We start from the raw sequence: 620 nt of genomic DNA, 5'->3' as shown, positions 1-620 counted from the left end.
TGCTGTCGTCTGTCTCCTGAATCGTGTTTCTGCTGAACACAACATTAATGGAGCTGTCAGTAAATGATGTGTTTGGGTTTCTTTGGTTTTATATGATATTATAGATGGACGTTCTTGTGCAACACTTGATCTGGTTCGCTGTGGGACATCAGGACACGAGAGATGATGTCTGTCTTTCTTCACAGCAGACGCACGTCTCTGTCTTTCTGTAGGACGAGCGCAGCATTAGTGGAGGAACACACTGATTTATCTGCGTTTATTAATAGAGCAAAGCAGGAGAATCTCCACCTGGAGCAGCCTGAGATCTGGACAATCAGGGAATGTTTTTCTGCTCGAGCGTCATGCTAATGTTTCTCAACCAAATCAATCGTGTTAACCTTATTTATCTATAAACCAGTTATCATTTATGTTGTGGCCAGCTGGAGAAGCTGTTTAAAGAATAGTTCACCCAAAAATGTAGAAATGCAGCACTGCATCAGTGTCTCATCAATGGATGCTCTGCAGTGAATGGGTGCCGTCAGAATGAGAGTCTGATAAAAACATCCCAATAATCCACAGCACTCCAGTCCATCAGTGAACATCTGACTGTTCCTTTAAACAGAAAATTACTACATGAGGTT

Source organism: Carassius gibelio, chromosome A24 (assembly GCF_023724105.1).
Source record: "Carassius gibelio isolate Cgi1373 ecotype wild population from Czech Republic chromosome A24, carGib1.2-hapl.c, whole genome shotgun sequence".
Lineage (NCBI taxonomy): Eukaryota > Metazoa > Chordata > Actinopteri > Cypriniformes > Cyprinidae > Carassius > Carassius gibelio.
Note: the sequence above shows the minus strand (reverse complement) of the source record.